General features: G+C 35.0%; 1 long non-coding RNA gene across 1 annotated transcript; it reads left to right on the top strand.

The window, feature by feature from the left end:
- Window positions 1–4,922: 4,922 nt before the first annotated feature.
- On the top strand, window positions 4,923–21,441 carry LOC116080875. Its single transcript, XR_004114648.1, has 5 exons — window positions 4,923–4,975; window positions 5,853–5,948; window positions 6,893–6,981; window positions 8,253–8,294; window positions 21,366–21,441. It is a non-coding gene; the product is annotated as an uncharacterized LOC116080875 (long non-coding RNA).
- The last annotated feature ends 800 nt before the right edge of the window (window positions 21,442–22,241 follow it).

The following is a 22,241-nucleotide window of genomic DNA, read 5'->3' as shown; positions in this document are numbered from 1 at the left end:
CTCTCTCTCTCTCTCTCTCTCTCTCTCTCTCTCTCTCTCTCCTGCCTTGCAGAAGAGAGAACTTCCTATACTTTCTTGTGCCCAGCCTTTCAGTGTTCAACTTTTACTGGCAAGGCAGAGAATGAGTGGTAAACATTGTCTACAGAAACATAAAACAGAAGAGTCTATACATAAGAATTACAATGATGTTTCTGTATCAAAACAATGTACGAGGACAGAAAAATCAGCATTTGAATAATGTAGGGATAACCTTTACACAGTATGCAAAACCATTATTTCTGCATTTAAGTTGCATTGATACCCCAAAATGTTGAGGTGCCAGAGCTATTGGATACCTATTGAGGAAAGTTGTTAACAAGGAGTGGCACCAGCCCAAGAGAAAGAAGATTTTTGCAGTCAACAAAGGTGAAAGGAAATGCAGATCCAAAGAGTGCTTTAACATCAAATATGGAGATAGAGTTTGGAATTTTCCCAGGTGGTTTTCTGCCTTACTTTGGTACAGTATTTCCTCACTATGATGTTTTAGAATCTGTTTTGTTGTTGTTATTGTTTGTTTTTTGTTTTTTGTTTTTGTTTTTAATTTAGATTTTTAAAGTGAGTTGTGGTTAAGAGATTGCATAAATCTCAGAAGAGACTTTGAACTTTGGACTTTTAAACATTGCTGAGACTGTGATAGAGTATGGGGACTTTTGAAGTTGGACTTTTGAGTTTTAAAATCATAACTTAAATGAGTTTGTCTCATTCTTCATAGTTTTTAGTATCTTTTTAGGAATAGCATTTTGCAAATTGCAGAACAGCAAAATTATTACTGAATTGATGAATGAATGTGTAAAACTCTGACGAGCCTCAGCTTACCAGGGACCACCAAAGTGAACAACTTGGAGCCTGGAATCAATGGAAAAAGCAAGAGGAATCTATCCTGTACCCATAGGAGATGTGGTGACCTCGGGCAGCCTGTTTAGCCAGTTTTTATACAGTTTTCAGAGGTAGAATAGAGCAATAGTCACTAGGCACAATGTGATTAGTAGAACAGTATGACTTTTAGACTGATTGGTCCTTAGGGAATAAGGTAGTGAAAGGCTGGAGAATCTTAGAATTTAAAATGAGGGCATTTAATAGAAATGTATGTATAATGTGTAACCTTTACTTAAAGAAGTAATAGGAAGTCTGTGTCACAAGCCAGGAAGGTGGACTGGTCAGTTCCAGAAACAGGATATAAGTTATCTAATTAGTCCTAGGAGCGGTCAGCCATTAAAATATAGCATTGACTAAACAACAGGATATAAGTTATCTAATTAGTCCTAGGAGCGGTCAGCCATTAAGAAGATAGCATTGACAAAACCACATTCCTCTAGACAATGAGTGTGCAGGATGACTTCCTTGTGACCTGACTCAGCTAGGTAGTAGGTTCCTTTAGAATTTTCCATTGTTCTCTTGTTATGTTTCCCTGGTAACCCTTTTACCCCCCTAGTTTGTGATTTTTCCCTTTAAATACCACTTACTCCTCATGTTCGTGGTCGAACCCCTCTGGCCTGCCAGGCTATGAGTTCGACCCCAGATCTGGAATAAACCTCATGTGATTACAGCAAGTTCGGTCTCTCGTGAGTCATTGGGTGGTCGCATCATCTCGAGACTTGAGTAAGGATCTCCCTAGTTCTGGGGGTCTTTCATTAGCAAGAGGTTCCCCTTATCTGCAGGTAACTAATGGTTGGTTCACCCTTAGGAATGCCCTGGGCTTCACTCATCTGCAGGTCAGTCCGCCCTGTGGTCTGAGGAATGTAATTAGCCTCTCCCTTTTGGAGGGGAGGGATACCTATGTGCTCAATAACCTTTCCCTTCCAAGAGGGGAGGGTTATGGTAGAATTTTCCAAAGTTCTTGAGCTGACCTCTTCAGATTAAAATCTAATAAAAAATGTGTTTCTCTAAGTGTCAACTATATAGTGCTAGCAAAACTCAGAAGTTTATCTGTATGCATACAATTATTATACTATTTTCAATGCCTATATTTGAGGTATACTTTATATCCTGAAGATTTTGTTTCTCTTCCATATTCATTAAATGAGAAAAATGAGAAAACTTACTCATGTTGTGGAACAACAAGAGAAGAGAAACTGAATACATACCATGTCATTTATATTCAAGGTTCATTATTTTAAAAGCTGCCCAACAAAAGATATGTTATAATTTTATAGAAAGTAGGGAATGGAAAATTATGGTATCAAAGATGGCATCGTGAGTTTTAACAAATTAAACTGGAAGAGTATTCTTGGATTTTAGAACACTATGCAGTGTAAAGTGGTAGTAGTACTACTACTAATGAATGTGTTGTACCTTTCATTAAATTTCACTAAAGACCAATGTAATTCCTCAGTGTCCACTGTAGAATTCTTTAAAATGAAAATGAAATACTGTCAGAAAATTTAAAAACAAATGTTGAGAGTCAGATAACTATTTATGAGACACCAACTAGGAAGAATATAATGCAATACACAAGAATATAATTCACATACTCATTTAATGTAGATAAGTGATTCCTTGTCTAAGTATGACCTGAACAATCCTTTTTCTCCATTTCAATGTGCACATGTAAAAAAGTTTAATTGAGTTTCTTGTATTTCTGTTGCCCAAGTCTTATTATATTAATGGGTATTGTTTTGGGGTAATGATCAGAAGGTATAAACCACTTTAACATATCAGAATGAATGATTCAGGAAAATACAGGAAATATTTCTACCACCACCTCGAGATTGAGATCACAAGTTAAAAATGAGACCAGTCAGCATGGTTGTCTCCAGACACCTTTAGTCATGCAAAAAAGTGTACATGGAGTTGACATAGCAGTGTGTAAAATGAGTGTAATAGATTTGTCAATAACAATATTTTCTTAGAAATATTTTCCTTAAAATGCATTGCCACTTGACTCTAGTCTACATGTCTAGGCAGTATGCTAAGCTTCATTCCCCATGCAAGGCTATTGCCTCAGACACCTTCTGCTTTATTTCTTATACTATCTGAAATTAAATAACAAAATAGTAAAAGCAAATGACAGTTGACTAAATGCAATGGACAAGTCAAGCCCATTGTAATTGTGATAACCAGCAAGGAAGGATTTTAGAGATTTCTTTTGGTCTGTCTCCATCTTAGCTTTTATTCATTCTAGAGAATGTAAGAGAATTCATACCCATTAGATTGTAAGAGAGAAAGAGGAGACTTGGAAATCCACTGTAAGAGAAGTAGATGGCTGACACATTATGAAAATTATGTACTCAAAAATTTCAGATCCTAATTTTGATCCACCTACAAAATCAATTCCATAAAAAGAATATTTCAGTAGCCCCAATTAGAAACTTGGAAGGAGAGAGGATATGGATGGGAGTGGTGGGAGAAGTTCAAGTTCAGCTTCAGGTGTGGGGAAAGACAGGAGTATTGTCTAAATGTCCATGAAAATGAATAGAAATTTGAAACTGACAGGGGTAAGGAGGTGGGTGGTGTCTATAGTATGAGACAGAGACCTAGAATAAGGGAGACACCCAAGAAACAATGGGATCAACCTTAGCTACATTGATCTCACAACATTGAGGATATGGCAACCTCCTGTAGCCAGACAGGAACTGCAATGAAGTGATAGAGACATCAATCCACCCACAAAACTTTCACCCCAACTTTTATCCTTTCTAGAAGAAATGTAGGAACAGTGGAGGAGCAGAGACGGAAGGAATGGACAACCAAAAACCCATCCAACTTGAGACCCATCCCATGAGCAAGCACCAGTCCATGACATTATTAATGATACTCTGTTATGCTTGCAGACAAGAGCATGTTGATCTCTGAGAGGCTCCAGCTAGCAGCTGACTCAGACAGATACAGGCACTCACAGCCAAACAGTGGCTGAACTTGGGGACTTCTATGGAAGAATAGGAGGAAAGATTTTTGACCCAAAAGGGATAGGAACTCCACACACAGGAAGATGAACAGAATCAACTAACCTGGATCATTGGGGTTCTCAGAGTCTGATCCACCAACCAAAGAGAACTGAGCCCTAGAATCACTCTTTATTTAGGTCTCACCTGAGTGTTAGTTTTCAAGAGTGCCTATCAGTGTCTAGGTATTCTTCTGGGAGTAAATAATTAGTTTTATTTTTTAACATACTTTCCTTCCACTCTATGCCTAAAAATCTGTGACTCTTCTCTTATGCTTGTACAAAACACATTTCAAAGGTTGCATTGTTACATTTTTTAAAGTTAGCTTTGTTTTTTATTTATTTGCTTCATAAACATTTAAAAGGGTTTTGGTTACTAAAGCTATTGGCTATAATTTTTTACTTTTCATTCTAATCTTTTTTTTTTACAAATATCACTTTCTGCACAGAAATCCATAAAATGTATTAATATATTTCTGGTCCATTTGATGCCTTCTTATTGACATTAACCTTTCATATATTTGACATTTATATTAGAAAAAAACACTTGAGGAATCTCATTTCTTAAATCCCATTTTGTTAAAATCATTTTCTGGGTAATTCATTCATTGAAAATGATTTGAAATAGTATATCAACATTGGCCGTAGAGATGGCTCCCTGTTTATTTATTTATTTATTTATTTATTCATTTATTTATTGGAAACAGGAAGCTCACCCATTGCTCTAGACTGGCTGGCCAGTAAGCAACCCTCGATCTTTTTGTATCTGCCTCTCCAACTCTGTGGTTATGGCATTGCTCTCTCATGCTAGCTTTCTTACATGTTTTCTGGACATCTGAATCAAGTCCTCATGCTTAAGTAGCAAACACTCTACACATAGATCCATTTTCACAGTCCTGAAAAAATATTTTTCTCAGAATAAAGTACCTTGCTTTTCGGATCTTTTTTTTCTTCTTCTTGTTGCTGCTTTGCTATTTTAACAGTCTCTCTATTATGTTTCAGGGTCTCAGACTTCCAATGAATTCAGAGCTGTAATGGGATACAACCTGAATGAACGTAAATATTTTGTATTGCTTTTCTTTAAGGATGTTCTACCATACTCATATTTTCTACTATGCTCATGTGCTTTAAACATCCTTCAATAAGCATAAAAAGAAATGTTTGTACTAAATTCGTTAAATGTTTTAGTTTTCAGAAAGTTTTTCACATTAATGGCTCTACCCAAACAATCCCTTGTTTTTTTATTTTCTTTTTTTGTTTGTTTGGTTTTGTTTTTTGTTTTTTGTTTTTGAGACAAGGTTTCTCTGTATAGCCCTGGTTGTCCTGGAACTCACTCTGTAGACCAGGCTGGCCTCAAACCCAAAAATCCGCCTGCCTCTGCCTCCCAAGTGCTGGGATTAAAGGCGTGCACCACCACCACCCTGCTCAATCCCTTGTTTTTTAAAAGACTTGTTAGATCACGTCAGTGAACTTTGTAGCCACTTCCTATAAATCCTACATATTTATTCCTAAGACAACTACATTTAATTATAATTGAGACCCTTTATTATAGTTATTTGTGTTGCTGTGGTCCCTTACCTAAAATTATTTCATTGCTACTTCATGAGTGTAATTTTGCTATTTTTATGAATTGTAAAGTAAATGTCTGATATATATATATATATATATATATATATATATATATATGATATCTAATACATGTCTCCTGAAGGGTTCTTGACCCACAGGTTGAGAACCAAAACCCTATAATTATCCCATGTTGATATTGTAAAATAGTTTTGGAATATAGTGGCATATGTCTTATGTTGTTGTTGTCCATTTTTGTATCTTACAATAAGCTGCATAGTAAAAATTAAAAGCAATAGGAAATAAATATCAAATTATTATCTGAATGGCATAATTATCAACTCAGTTATTTTTATTGATTTTGAAGAAAATTAAACGGTCATGGTGATCTTGAGTGCAACATTTCAACAAGAATGATTAAAAGAGAAGAATATCCTTTAAACCTATCCATGCAGACATTCAGGTATGAAATCAACCATACTTGCAGAATAAGGCATGGAAGACAGGTAGCTTATTTTATTTTCATCTGAAAAGCAGAACTAATGGTATCACTTAGATTTAGAAAAAGATAACACCACCAGTATTCTCATTAACTTTAAACAAGACCACAATTTTAATTTTTCCCATCTAATCAGCATGCTGTTTTTGAAAGGAAGCTTTATGTCAATAGTTCTCAACCTTCCTAATGCTACGTCCCTATAATACAGTTGTATTGTTGTGGCCCCAAACATGAAATTATTTCATTGCTTCTTCATGAGTATAATTTTGCTAATGTTATGAATTATAATGTAAATTTCTGATATACGGAATATCTAATGCATGACCCCTGAGGTGGTTGTGACCCACAGGTTGAAAACCACAATTCTACAATCATACTATGTTGATATTGTAAAATAGTTTTTAAATATAGTAGCATATGTCTTACTTTGTTCTTGTCCATTTTTGTTTCTTATATCAATCAACATTACTACCTAGATTTATTTTATTACCAGTGCTAAGATCCAATCCTGAGGCTAGAAGCAGTACTCATCTTTGGCACTTAACTAAATCTCAAACTGTTCTAGACATTTAGTCTGTTTCATCTATTTCATATACTGATTTCCACTAATTCATCTAAATTTTTTCCTTCTTCCAGTATAAGATGAATTTACCTATCACAATGTGTTGCTTATTACTAAAACATTTGAAATTTGTTCATGGAAGCGATTGGTCTTTTGTTTGTTTAATTTGTTGGTATTTAAAGGAGACTACTTTATCCCCAGCATGTTGGCTTCAAATTTGCTAGGCATCCAATGAAGTCCTTAAATTCCTAATCTACTAGTCCCTATATCCCAAGTTCTCAGACTACAGGTATGAGTAGTCACAAAAATTAGAAAGAAATCTTTAGCTTTATTCATTTTTTTGTAGCTGTCCAGCAGTCACAAGTATGAATGAGTTTTCTGGAATGGGGACAAGGACCTGGAAAGCCATTTTGTGTTACCTGAACCATGTGGAAGGTTTGTAAAAATTAGTCAAAACACAGATGTGTTTTAATCAGCCATCTTTCATTCAATTCCCTTATTACAAGCCAACAGGTAAAATAAATAAGGTAAAGCCTCTCCCACAAGTTTGTCAGCAACCTGGCCCAATCAGCAACTTCTTCTTCAGTCTCTGGAGGTGGGACTTCTGGCATAACTGGAACTTGGAGAGAGGCGTGGCAATTAGCAGGATGTGGGCAGAGAGGTGTGGTTTATCTGAGGCAGGGCGAGGTCTGAAGAATTAGAGCTCAGTAGAAGGAGGGTCACAATTTTTTCTAATGCTTCTTTACAGTTTTAATTTTTTTATACTTTAGACTTTTAAAGAATATTTTTTCTTTATTCTTCTCTCATACAATATGTTCCACAACCTGACTGTAGCCTCCACTACCCCTTTTCTTACCAAGCTCCGCATCTCCTTTTTGCTTAGTACCACTGCTCCTCCATTTCCCTTCAGAAAACAGTCACCCAAACCCTGAAGTACAAATATAACATGCCCTCGATTATAACTGGATATTAGTTTTTAAGTAAAGATAACCACACTACAAACCACAAAACCAGAGTGGCTTTGTATCAAAAGAGGTATCAAGGATAGATTCATGGATCTCCCTGGGAAGAAGAAATGGAATAAATTGTGTGGTTGGACTGGGGAAGGGTGAGAACAGGATGACTGGAATCGGTACTTTTTATTTCTTAAAGTTAGAGTTCCATTTACTCCCTATGCACCATTTCTTATCTTTGAAAGGAAACTGTATTTTAATGGTATGAGTTCCCCTAGCCTGTGTGAAAGTTTACAAGGTTGGGAGCTATTTGTGATAATGGATATTCAAGAAATGTTGATTAAATGAATGAGTGAATAAATATATTCTTAATTTCAAAATATCCTACATTGGGTGGCTGTTTTTGCATTTTGTAGAAGAAAAAAATGTAATATAGTCTACAGTTGATACCACCTCTCTCTCTCTCTCTCTCTCTCTCTCTCTCTCTCTCTCTCTCTCTCTCTCTCTCTCTCTCCCTCACTCACACACACACACACACACACATACACACACAATTATATGTCATTGTAGGACTTCATATAAACCCTCCATAATGTCCAGAATATGTGAATTGCCTTTCTTTAACTATTTCTACGGACTCCATTCTGCTTCTAGATTTAAGAGGATAAAGGAGACAAAATATTTCAAAGACTAAACAAGAAACAAGCTTTCTTACAAGTTATATTGTAATGCTATCAAACTTCCTTCACGCAGATAACAGGAAGATGAACTCAGCAGGTGAAGATGACACCCACTGTAAGTACTCCTCTTTGGCAAGCAGGATACTTCCTATGATCCCTTAGGCATAGCATTAAGTAGTTTAACAATCGCTGTCTCTATCTCTTACTTAAAGTAATAACACATTCACAAAGATATATCCAACTACATAATGAAGAAAATAAAAAATAATGAAGAAACAATAAAATAATTGTAGATGACCAAGTAAGAAATTGAAACCATTTAAGCTACGCTAAAAAGAATTTTGGTCTGAACATAAATTTAAATTGTCTCAGATTCATGATGTAGATCTGAAAATGAATTCATATGCAGCATAAGTTTCTGTCTAGTCTTATGACTCACAGTAAAAATTAATCTTGGGCAAGCAATTTCAATTGTCCTGGAAAGGAAAACAGGTTTTCCTATTGAATTGCTTTTTGCATCCATTGAAGCATGCTGCTGCACCCTTGGCTGTGTATTCAAACACATACTTGCAAGGATGTTGTTCTGTGCATTTTTTCATGTTTGGCTTAGTTTTGTTGTGCTAGCACCTGTGAGTGTGTGTGTGTGTATGTGTGTGGTGTGTTTGTGTGTGTGTATGCATACATGTATGCATAATCCCATCTATCCATCTATCTTACAATCTATCATGTCTATCATCTATTATTTATCATCTGCCTATTTATATATTTGAAGATCTGCCAGTTTATCTATCATCTGTTCTTATTAGACATTCTAGATAGCTGTTTTATTTTCTTTCCATTTTTGTGTCAGGTTATAGAAAGAATGTTACCTGAAAGGGAATGTGTCAGTTATTAAACTACTTTAGACTAAAAACATAAGCTTCCACATACACTGTAAAACAACTTTTCATTCACTGAAAACACAAAATTCTCTGTTGTATTTCTCTTATTTGATTTTCTAAATGGCTTTTCTTCTGAGACATAGCCTTCAACAGTCATTGAACCCCAGTACAATGAGGACAGATTAATCAACTAAGACCTCTTGATCTTCCTAGCCAGTAAAAGAAATATTGAGAGCAAGATTGTGGAGATTTAATAGAAGTCGTCCTAACATAACCTCCTATGTCTGTTATGTCAATACAATAGTCATTCCATAGGATGAGTACAAGAGAACCTATCATTGCCTCCCCCACATTGCTAAGAAGCAAGGAGATACTGAATACATGTACAGTAGTACATGTCCTGTATACTTGTTTCTATATTTTATAATGAATGTTTAATTGTTCATAGCATTCAACCTGCCCAGTTGTACCTTCACTTTATCTTTCCTTTGAAAATCATTGGCATCACAAATACTCCAATACAAAGTTGAGACAGAGTTTATATAGTGTTGTTTTCTTCAACTCAAATATTCCCCCAAACACATCACTGCAGAATAGACATATTGTTTTCTTTTGAAGCTAAGAATACTTTCTGTCTTGTCCTATTCCAGAAGTTTTCCTAACAAACTATACATGCAGCAGGAGGTCTTTAGCTAAAGAACCAATTCCTAACACTATTAATGATACACTGTTATGCTTGCAGACAGAATCCTAGCAAAACTATCCTCTGAAATGCTCTACATAACAGCTGACAAAAAGAGATGCAGTGACAAACATCTAAACATTAGATGGACCTTGGAAGTCTTGTGAAAGAGTCAAGGAGTAGATTAAGGGACCCAGAGATGAGAGAGACTTCACAGGAAGATCAATAGAGTCAAATAACCTGGCCCCATGGGTGGCTCCCAGGAACTACTATTGAAAGAGCTAGCATGGACTAGACCAGGGGCAACTGTACACCTTAGCAGATGGGCATCTTTGATTGCATGCAGGTGCCCCAACAATTGGAGTTGAGGCTTCCCTGAATCTGCTGCTTGCCTGTGGATCCATATTCCCAGACTAGGTAGCAATGTCTGGCCTCAGTGGGAAAGGATATGCCTAGCCCTTCAGTGAGGGTTGTGCCTGCAGTGACTAATGTGTCAAGGGTGGCAGTGTGATAACAGAGCGAGCTCCCCTTTCTCCAAGTCGAAGGGGAAGGGGCACATGGGAGAAGCTGTGAGAGGGAGCACTGAGAGGGCTGTTTTGGGGATGTAAACTGAATAAATAAATTATCTTAAAGAAATAAAACAGGTCTGCAAACAGAAATTGTAATGTCTCTATAACTGTAGCTTCAATTTTGTTGCTTCATAGTTATCAGGTTTAGTTTTGAGACTATTTTAATTTCAAAAGAGGGATTTATAAAATACTTTTTAGCTTGCAGATTGAAGCCAAACTAGATGAGATGACTTATATAATTACCATTACAAATGAAAGCATTCTGAAGATCTTGATGGAGCCATCCTTCTTTAATTCATTACTGGAATTCACCAATAAGATTACAGTATTATCAAAATTGTGCAAAGACCAATTATAAGATTCAACAGCCAAACGCCATAATTATATAGGAATTAATTGTTGAAAAGTGTGTTTATCCTCAATATGAATTGTAGTGGGCTACTATTAACTTCAGAAGACTCATCAACTAAAGCCAGTGTTTTTAGATGTCATGACATAGGCACCAAAATTACAAACAGAAACACTCATGAGAAAAAAAATTGTCTGTATTTCAGTTGAAAAAGCTTGGAAAATGAGACCTTCCTGGAGTCCTATTAGATTCACCAAGAAGCTACCTTTGAAATAGATATTTGCTTAGAGAAAGTATTTTAGGAAAAATGTTCAGAATCAGCACTTATTCCCAGAGAAAAGGACATAGGATCCCTCCTGCCATGTTGAATGGCATTGCAGTCATAGCAAATGGCTCAGTTGATCCTATTAGTAGTTTTGAATAGTTGCAGGAACCCAAAGGATGTCTTGTGGGTCCTAATTATATGTAAACTCATGAATCATTCTAACATCCAAGTAGTATTTAGACTTGGCATCATCTATCCAACTTCCTAGATTATTCTGATTTGTTCTGGATTATGGTTTGAGATCTGTTTGTGTGGTAGTTATAAAAATCTCATTAAACTTGACTGCATAATGCATTTGCTTAAGAGAATTTTTTTCTTTTGTTTGTACTAAGATTTTATTGTATGGGTTGTGCTAAATTGTCTGTGCTCAAAGCGCAATCCCATTCTTCATGCCCAATGTACCCAAGCCTTTGCAGTGTAATTTTTGAACATCTCTTAATTTTGCTTTTTTCTCACAAATTTTCTAACTTCTTAGTTTTCTTGCCAGGGTTACTGAAATAATCTCCTCAAACATTTCTCAGATTTGATTCCTGATCTTTGTTTGGTTGTGATCAATTAAAAGAGTAAATTTGATTAAGTTATGCTTTTAAAGTCCTTTAATGGCTTCTAGACCTGAAGATGAAGGCCAATATAATTATTAAGCTTAGGTACCATACTGCACCTGACACCTGCAAGCATGACCAGCTGAGTTTCCCATTAGTCTCTGTCTCTTTGCTAAATACATAGGTATGTTCTGCTACCATGCTCTCTCCCAAAACTGAGGCCTTTACCCATGAGATTCTCCTTTTCAAAAGTTTTGCTAAGCTCAAGCTTTAAGCAATATCTTAAGCATCCATCCATAGGGACATATTTCTCAGCTTTATTAAATCCTAGGCTTTGGTTGTTCAGTATGCTATACTAATGCATAGTAAAATTATACATTCAAGATGAGCAAATGGACTACTATAGTTTCCTCCTAAGTTGAATCACTCTGGGATATAAAATTGATTTGCCCTTTGAATATAGGAATATATGTATAGAATCAAAAGCCTCGATGACATTTTTTTAGGCTTTCTCTGTGTATCCTTGGCTGTCTTGTAACTCACTCTGTAGACTAGGCTGGCCTCAAACTCAGAAATCCACCTACCTCTGCTTCCCAAGTACTGGGATTAAAGGCATGTGCCATCACTTCCTGTCCCTCGATAACATTTTTAACAATACTGTTTTTTAGATCATGAAATAGTACGTATCTGGTACAGTCAAATAAAATTTAGAGATAAGGACATTTAAAAAGTTAAAAGCCATTAATCACCACATAGCCAAATGATCAACAATCTAAGTAATTTTATTCCAATCTATGTTTTCTATCAGTATAAACTCTATTTATGTATTTTTATGTGTATTTGTAAGAGGCATGTGTGTATGTGTGTGTGTGTGTTTGTGTGTGTGTGTGTGTGTGTGTGTGTGTGTGTGTGAGAGAGAGAGAGAGAGAGAGAGAGAGAGAGAGAGAGAGAGAGAGAGAGAGAGGACAGTAACTAAAAGTGTATTGTATAACTGATTTTCAGTCTCTGAACATTTAAGATAAGATTTTAGGGAAATGCCAGGGCCAGGATGCAGGAGAGGGTAGGGTAGTGAGCGGGGGAGGGGAGGGGAAAGGGAAGAGGGGTTTGTTTTTGTTTTTGTTTTTGTTTTTTATTTTACTTTATTTTTTTCCTATTTTTTTGGAGGGTATCCTGGGAAAGGAGATATTGTATGACATGTAAATAAAGAAAACATCTAATAAAAAAGAATCCTCCATGCAAATAAACATTCTAGCCAAGTCTGACTTGTACACTTAAATTTGTGTTTGTTATGTCTGTTTGAAAACCCCAAAACACCACCAGGAAGCTGACTCTGATCCAATCCAACTAGGGTCTTTATTTACAAGCTTGTGCTAGGGCCAAATGGCCATCTCTGATGCAGCAGAATAGGAAGGAGGATGTAGTCCAAGCACTCAGAGCACTCAGCAGGATAAGCTTTATAGGAAATGGTGAGCAAGCAAGGGGGTTTCAGCCTGGCAAGCATCCAATTGTGTGACTATTGTAAGCCAACAGGTGTGTGCTCTGAAACAAATCCATAAACAGTCACAAATGGTCTGAAAGTACATCTGAAACAATCAGACTAGTCTTTGATTAAGTGTTGCTAAGTAACTAGGGAGTAACTCTGGGGTATGGGCCAAGGACAAGCCATGGTCCTTCCTGGCACTTTGGGTATCGCTTGGGTTCAGCTATGTCAAGCTTCTCTTAGATAGAGGCAGTCCTAGGATGGAGTAGGTTTGGCCTCTCCTGTTCTTATGCTTTAGCAGCCAGATTTACCACTCTTTCATTTTAAAGATTTTTGTTTCCATTGTTGGTTTTTAAAATCATAATAAGTAATTTTACTCTGTAACTTCAAAACATATATTTGGATTGCTAACATTATATCAACTTTCTAACGTTTTTGATGGATCCTTTCCCCCAAAAAATGCATTAATAAAATGAACTGTTTTAGAAAGACTAGTCTTGATGCTGTTATTTTTTTTTGACTTGTTATTTTCTATTATTGATTGGAGTGAGAAAGGAAAATTTGTGTTACAATCAGTGTCTATGCACTATGGCATTTTATGCTGCTTCATGGAGGTTAGAGGGCAAAACAGTATTTTTCCATATGGAACGTGACTCTTGTTGCACAAGCTCTTCTAAGTTACTAGATGTGAAAGAAGATGACCTTATGTAGATGACATGGAAACATGCATTGTTAAATGTCTGTGACGGTGTGATGTTTTTAAGAGATTAAAGTACTGTAATTATAGATTCATGAGATGTATTAATTCTTACCATGATCTGTGGACAGGGAATGCAAACACACACATACACAAACACACACACACACACACACACACACTCATACACACAAAATGCCAATGCTTATTATACCACAAACACAAAAACATCTCATATAACGATGTTAGTGCACTTTGATAAGACAGAAAAAACTGAATTGAAATATCATACATTTCTTAATATAACCTCTGAATATATTCCAAGAAGCCATGGGGAAAACACTTGACATTTAAACACTAACAAAAGGACTAGATGTAGAGGCTGGCCTGGCATTTACTAATCATGTTCTTATATAAATGGAAGCCAAGCGTTAGCTTCATCCTATCTCATCCTTTCTCTTTTCCCCACATTCTATCTGCAGCCTGTCTCCTGGTGTTTAATATCTATCAGTGAAGAGGCTAAGCCCTCTCTTTCCCCTCACACACTCTTCCTAATACTTTCTATTTAGAGATCAAATTCTTATCTTATTATCTAGTCAGTTCAATAATAAAATGATCATCTTCAAACACCATGATTTTCTTTTATTAAAACAGACTAATAGGAATTTATTACAAGAAACTCCCTGAAAGCCCTGATTTCTAATGTGTTTCTGTTGCCAATGGTGAATACAATAGACTTACAGTGTTTATTGAACTTCCTATGTAATCAAGTTTTGATGCTTAACCACTTTGAGTTGTCCTCAAAAAAACATAATCCTAAAGTGAATAGAGCATTTTTATGTCCAGCTTATGGATAAGAAACTTGGTGTAAGGAGATCATCAGTAACTGTATTGAGATCCCCAAGCTACAAGTCAAAGGCCATACCTGATCCAAAGCAGTGTGAGCTCTAGAACAAACACTGCCAGTCATCTGCTCTGTGCCCTCTCCCAGAGACAACCACTATCTGACAGCTTGTTCAGCAGGGACCATTCCACTGGAGAAGGCCTGCACTCCAGTTTTCTGTGTTTATGGGATTCCATGTTGTACAAATATGTATATCTCTACAACAATGAGTTATATATTTCTTTCTTTCTTTTGCCTCTTTTTTTGTCTATTTGTTTTGTTCTATTCCGATTTGTTTGTTCTTCTTTATTTTATTTGGTTCTATTACTCTTTTTAAATGCCTCTTTAGTTTCAAAGAAGAAACAGAAAGAGTGTAGATCCACATGGAAGGAAAGATGGGGAGAAACTAGCAGGAGTTGTGGATGGAAAACTATAATCAAAATATATTGTATGGGAAAAATCTTTTTTCAATTTTAAAAAATTTAAAGGGGTCACTTCTACAAATTTAGGCAAAAGATGATAACAACACTGATTTCGTTCTAAGTATGTTCTAAATCAGTGGTCCTCAATATTTCTTTTTTTTTTTTTTTAAGATATTTTCTTTATTTACATGTAAATTTCTCCATTCCCAGTTTCCCCTCCAGAAAACAAAGAAACAAACAAAAACAACAAAAACTAACCCTGTGTGCCTCCCACTTCCCCATGCCTGCCACCCCGCCCTCTAATGCTATGATCCATTAATATAGTTCCTCATGTGATGGTGGCCTCAAGCCATAACATTTTCAATGCTATTTCATAACTGTATTTGCTACTGTTATAAACTGAAATGTAAATATGTATGTTTTCAGGTGTCTTTGGTGACCCAGCAAAAGGGTCAACTAGCATGGGAATGCAACTAATAATTTCTAAGTTTTCTTTCTTGATAAATAGCCAGCAACTCATAAATCACCTGGAACTCTCAATCACATCCCAGCCTACGAAATGTACACTTTACAGCCTAAAGTTTTCAAGAGTAGCTGTTCTTCATTCAGTCTATCTTGGAGGTCATGCCATCTCTTGCCTTATAACAGTACAATTAATTAAATTAATCCTCATGCAACTCCAACTACACAGCTAGCCTCAGTTAAACCACAAGACAGGAAGAGAATAGCTACACAGCTGACATGAAAGTTCATTGGTTTCCCAAGCTTCAATGTAATGGATTCTCATCACAAATCCTGTCTTCACAGTAATGATCAGTGTCAGAGAAAATGTTGGGAATACTTTGCATAAAATAATCTGCAATAATTATAGTATGCCAAAGACAGAATCAAAATCAATATTTTAATATATTACATTAAAATGCATTCTATCAATCCAAATTGTGGAAGAATGGCAGAGAAAGAATTTTATGTTGATGATTTTTTCTAGTAATGAAAGTAGGTCAAAGATAAGGGAGATCTAACATAAAGAAACATGAATCAGGAAGAAATAAAATATTTATAAAAACTAATGAAAGAATTGGTTATTTTCTCTTTTATTGCCTTGTCTCATAACATGTAAAGAGTGCAAGGCCTATGAGAAAAGAACAGTATTGTAATAACAATAAAATTAATATCCAAAAAGCTCAACTTAATATCCAGTTTCCTCCTTGATGCATGTAAAACTTTTAACAAGTTACAAACATTCTCCAGCTCAGTAGTCATGGAAGTACATTATCTATGTATTCATATTATCTCATGTATTATAGAACTGAATTGCTTAATGTCATGACAAGACAGTACAAATATTAAGATCAGTGTGTGTAAATTGAATTTGAAAACTTTGCTCTTTAGCCATATTGATAGGATTTTCAGTTTTTAATATGTAAAAGCATTTTATATATTACCAAAGTCCTAATTACTTTCTGTATTTTCTGTTTGAGATAATGAAACTGCGAGAGATGTTATGAAGTATAAATATGCTTAAATACCATAGTGTTCAAGAGAAAATGAGGAAAGAGAAGCCACAGAATAATTTTTAAAGAATGAATGTTTAATTGTAAGGGCTATTAACAAGAAACAGAGGAATAGTTACAGACAATAGAGGAATCTATGAGAAAAGGATCAGCAGATACTCAGAGCATCATATTACCCCTAGAGCTGAGATATGGCACCAAAGCAAAGGAAAAAAACTAGGACAAACAACCCTATTTCACAATGATATTTATCCCTTACTATAAAAGGTATGGTCCTATTATATGAAGTTACAGGATTTAGTGAAAGGATGCAAACTGAGATTTGCCAGCAGGAAATGACTGAAGAATTATTGATGAAGACCTTCACTAGGAAGATGCCCAAGTTAGCATTGGGGACTTACCTATGAACTGGCTGGAGTACCGGCAACATTTATCACAAAAGTGAAAGGCTAGGACAGTGATCCAGGCAACTGGGACAATAAGGCCTATCACTAATATATGAAATATCTGTTTTAATGTATGCATAATACATACAATTATTAGCATAACAGTTACTCTTGGAAGTAAAGAAAGAAACAAAACCAAAAAAATCATATGTTGTTTAACATTAAATGTATAGTATTTTAAATAGTATGGATATTCAACCATTGATTGTTTTATGTTTCTATGCCTATAAATATTTTACTCTATTTTAATTTGGTAACATTTTTATTTAATTATTATAGTATATGTATATATTTTAGATATTATCAAGATTATGATTATATTATTCTTGCTTCCTAATGAACTGCAGATTCTGCAACTGAGTACTTATACACAATTTGTATTTAAAACATTGTAAATTTTATGTACTTAGATGAAACATTTTTATATTACAGATAAAAATAATTGCCAAGAGTAAGATTGAATGTAAAGTCTAATGTCCAAACTGTTATTTCAGAAATTAAAATAGAAAACTATTTTATTCTTCTGGAATTTTTGGTCCTGAAATTTCATGCTGTCTTTCTTGATAGTGCAGGTGATAAAATCCACCAAGCAATCAAATTTGTTACAATTGCAGCAGCTGATAAATTTTTATCACCTTAGATCCAGATAGTTGTAACCACAGCTATGAATTGTTGAAAATGTCTCATTAGGGTCTGAGAAGATAACTCCTAAGTGTGTAAAGTGTTTTACCTGCAAGTGTGAGGTCCAGAATAAAAGTGGTCCCCATATTTGGGTGGTCCTCATAATTTTGTCATCAGAAAGAGATAGTGGATCACCAGAGCAAACTTACTAGCAAGAATAGCAAAAAAGGAGCCCTAAGTTTTATGAGATTCTGGCTCAATAAATAAGATTGAAGGGTAATGGGATGGTTTCTAACAACTTTAGGGGCCACATTCCTGAAACTATGCCATAACATAAGATGGAACTATTCAGTTTATGGAGTTAGTCAAAAAATAATCATATATATTCATTTGAATCTTTAAATGTAATTCATTTATACATAGTATCTATGAGCAATACTCAGTAAAGTTGTCTTTTTTTTCTCAATAAATCTAAAATAGTATGTTTGTAGGAGCCCTCCCCACCCCCCAGGGAACACACAACCCAGGACTACAGTTTCTCGTTCTCGTGAATGAAAGAACTTGCAAACAAAAAGGAAAAAATTCAGCAAAGAGAACCTGTATGTAGAAAATTAAATGTTTGAAAAAAATAAAAGCATAAGCACTAGAGAACAGTGCGGATGTGTTAGCTTCTTCTTTTCATTTCTATGACAAAATGCTTGAAGAACACTGCCCATCAAAGCAAGAAGTCATGGCAGCTTGTCACAATGAGCCTAAAGAAACATGAATACAGGAACCCAGTTTACTTTCATCTTTGAACCTTTCATTCAATCTGGGACCCCAACCCATGCGTTGTAATGTACACACTTCAATTGTATCCCCCTTTTCAGAGAAACCTCACTGGAAACATACAGACAGGACTCTCAGAGGATTCTTCTATGTGACCATTGAAGTAGATAATAAACATTAGGCATCAAATTGACATACGAAATTTCATTACACAGATGTTAAGTGAAAGACAGTATATGTTGGCCTATTTCACAGAGTCACACAAAATAAAGTCTAGTAACTGTAGAGAATACTAATTATGATATCATTTTGATGGACCACAGAAAGTCTTCACAATAAAAGCACCTTGTGTTTATAATGCTTTACTTCAAAGTTTGATGCTCATTAACTTTCAAGATCAAAGGCTATGGTCAGAAACAGCCATGAGATTAAAATGAACAAAATTACATATGAGGTCAGTATCATAATTTCAATAATTAATAGCTTGTCTTGCCATTAGCTAAGTTTCATTTAACAAATAAAATATTATATAATTTGTTATTTGATTGTGAATTCATCATAAATATAAATAATAGAACTGGTGAATTGAAAGTAGCTGCAAGAATAAATTGATTTATAATGGTTAATACAATGAACAAATGACAATATAATCTAAAATCAAATTCTGTTATTAAGTGGACTATGTATTATAGGAGAGTATATATTTATGTTATACACAGTTCAACATGCTTTTCCAAATGAAGCATTATACAGACAATTATGGGGAGATTCTAAACAGCAATTATACAACTCTGACTTCTTTGCTATATATGGTAACACAATTAAGGCTTATTGCTACAAAATCATATTTTTAGAATAAGAAGCTGAGACTTTCAGGGTCAAGTATGGAGTACTTATGTAACTATAAAGCACATACTGTGAAGTCTTAATCAAAAAAAGCATAATACATCACTCAAATGCTTAGACTATGTGCTCTGTTCTTCATTGTCTGTCATGGAATACATATAAAACTCAAGTGTGCCTTCTCATTGGGGTTTTAAAACTTGAGAAATTATATTTGGTACATATATATTTGCAAAGCTGAAAATATCATACACAATAAAAAGTTATATCAAATAGACACAGGAGCTAGCTATGAAAGCATTCCCAATCCCTAAAGTAGTGCATGGTGAGTAAGAAAAGAATGTTAAAATAAAAGTGAATCATAAAACAAATATCCACAAGTCTGTACTAAGACAAATGAAGAGCACTAAGGATATTTTTTAAAGCCATAGGGACTTTATAAACCTACCAAATATATATATGTACATATATGTATATATATATGTGTGTGTATGTACATATATGTATATATTTATATGTATATGTACATATATATATATTTTATGTATATATATACATATATATATATATATATTTATGGAGAGAGAGAGAATGTGTTTAATTGAGGCATTCCAAACAAAATGAGCATTCTCTTCTCAAGAGCCTTAAGAGACTCCCCAAAAATATGGGATACTGCCATTGCCCTTGTTTGCATTACAGAACCAGAAGTCAACATCTGGCTCTTACAATATTCTCACCTGCACTTCAGTGATTTTTCTTAAACCTTAAGTATAAAAGTGATAATACAGATAAATCAATTCAGATCAAGAATTCCATATTCATGTACTTTCTGTATTTTGACATGCAATGGACTTTTATGATAGACTCCATGTTACAAAAATGTCTACCTAGTGGGAATAATGTATGTTCTTTGCTATAGTCAAGCCGGATATCCATGGCTGGAGAAATAGAACCAAAAAAAAACCAGCTACTACTGCCATTTTTCTAAAACAATATAATTTCTAATTATATTTTAAATATTTAATATTTTTCTCTTGGATTGTGTTTATTATGTAATATGTTATTTTATAAGATAAAGTAAAAATGATGTATTTAATGAATATTCTGACTCATAGATATGTATTTAATTTCACTACAGTTTTAACTCAATTTTCGATTGGAACTATTTCATATAATATATTTTGATCATATTTCATCTCCCTTAATTCCTCCCAGATCCTCCCCACTTTCCCACTCACCCAACTTCATATTGTTTCTCTTTTTTCTCTCTCAGTCAAAACAAAAAATAAAAAAAATGAAAATCAAAACAAGTGACTGAGAAAATAACAACATAAAGACAAATATAACAAATGTAAATGCAAAAGGTACAAAGAGAACATGAATTAATTTTGTGTTGTCTATCAAACCCTGTAGTTCTCACCCTTGCCAAATAATATTTTTGCAACAAATAAAGTCTATTTCACAAAGCTACAGCATGTTAAGATTCAGAAATTCCTTGAATACGGGGGTATTAAACACTGATTGCTACATCTACAATGGAACCACTACACCTAAGACTTTGAGAAAAATCACTGAAGTTATGGTGCAAATATTGTAAGAGACAAAAGAGTGCATGCCCATTGCTATATAGTGTCCTTTAGACATGAAAGGGAAAGTACACCTTTGGTATCTCAACATTATGGTTTCTTGAACAACATTTATATGATGAGAACACTAATTTGCATGTCAGAGTGGACAGGAAACTTCCACAAGGTTCTAGAAACTCAGACTTGGAAAATTAGTTCTCCAGGGTAGCACTCCCTTATAGTTTGGTCAAACTCATGTGGTCCATGCATGTGCATGTGCATATGCATGTGTATGGAATGTTTGTATGTATGTATATACAGATATACAGAGCACAAGTATGTACAGATATATGTGTCGATAATAATTAAAGAACAGATCACAAATTTTGATCAGAGGGCATGGGAGTAGCTGAAGGTGGTTAGGATGGCAGGAGTGATGTAGATGCAGTGATCATGTATTAAATTATCCCCCCCCCCAAAAAAAAAACCAGCACCAGTAATAAGAATAGATAAGACAGGCTGAAGAAGATGGTGTTTTGGTTAATATCCACCCTTGTATGCTCAAATTAGTTAATGCAGTCTCCCCTTTCTCCTTTCAGGTATTTCAGAAGTTGTTTTCAACTGAGTTCTGGTTCTTTCAGGGAAGACTCCTGATACAGTTCTCCTGATGGTTTGCTGCCAGTGGCTCAGGTTTATACCCTGCTTTATCTATAGCAGAGTAGATAACAGTTTGGGCAAAGTGGAAAGTATTTGTCTCTTGCTAAGGTGAACTGCAATTCTCCCATCTGGAAAGTGGCTATGGGCAAAAGACAGAGAATTATCATGTACACAGATTAAAGTCCATGTAAGAAGGGGAGATATGGAAGTAGCTTTCCTTTGCATATCAAAAAGGTTCAATTACGAGCACTCTTTCAGCTCTAAGTAGAATTGAATTTGCCCATTATCTGAAATGAGGTGCAGCAATTGATAGCCTAAGAGGTGAATGCCTTTTATACAACCAGTAAAAACATGATGAGCATATTAAAATACATTTATTATTATGGAGCAAAGACAAATATGAAACAGGTTTTCAAAATCAAAGGGACACAAGAAACATTGGATTTTATAGGTATAACTTGTATACTGTGTGTGTGTGTGTGTGTGTGTGTTCTGTGAGTTCTTTTACAATGAACTTTTGTAAAGAATACATACTATTTCTAAATGCCACCTAAGATAGTGTCCCCTAGAGTAATTTCTTGACCAAGGGGAACTGGGTACCTAAGGAATGCATTCATCTTTGCCCTGTGTCTAAAGTTTGTTTTTACCATATTAATGAGAAATGATTGCTCATGAAATGTTTTCAAAGGGCAGCATTTTAAAGAGTTTATAAATATCTCTCAAAAATTTTACTCTAGTATCACCTGTGCTGCAGCTGCATCAGCTTCCTTCACGTCTCCCAAATGCCTATTACTGGGAATCATCGATTTTTGGATTTC

Source organism: Mastomys coucha, unplaced genomic scaffold (assembly GCF_008632895.1).
Source record: "Mastomys coucha isolate ucsf_1 unplaced genomic scaffold, UCSF_Mcou_1 pScaffold6, whole genome shotgun sequence".
Classification (NCBI taxonomy): domain Eukaryota; kingdom Metazoa; phylum Chordata; class Mammalia; order Rodentia; family Muridae; genus Mastomys; species Mastomys coucha.
Note: the sequence above shows the minus strand (reverse complement) of the source record. Positions and strands in the feature narration are given on the sequence as shown.